A 295-nucleotide genomic window follows, 5' to 3' on the forward strand; every position below is an offset into this window, starting at 1 on the left:
CTGATATGCATTATCTGTACTTATCTGTACAGATAAGGATTTTGGGAAAAAATATTAATAAACAAGAAATTACGCGATTTATAAGTTATCTAACTATTAATCTAAAATGAAAACTAATGACCATCAATTAACTCTACACAATATCTAGATTTTCTATAAAGTGCCTTCATTACTCCTGCAATTTGCTAGTAACATGTACGATTACATTGTGTATATGAAATCGTTTCTAAGCATTCTGAAACAAACATGCCATGATGTGAGTCCTCAAGTAACTAAAAACAAAACTTATTATTGG

This window comes from Penaeus monodon, chromosome 28 (genome assembly GCF_015228065.2).
Source record: "Penaeus monodon isolate SGIC_2016 chromosome 28, NSTDA_Pmon_1, whole genome shotgun sequence".
Lineage (NCBI taxonomy): Eukaryota > Metazoa > Arthropoda > Malacostraca > Decapoda > Penaeidae > Penaeus > Penaeus monodon.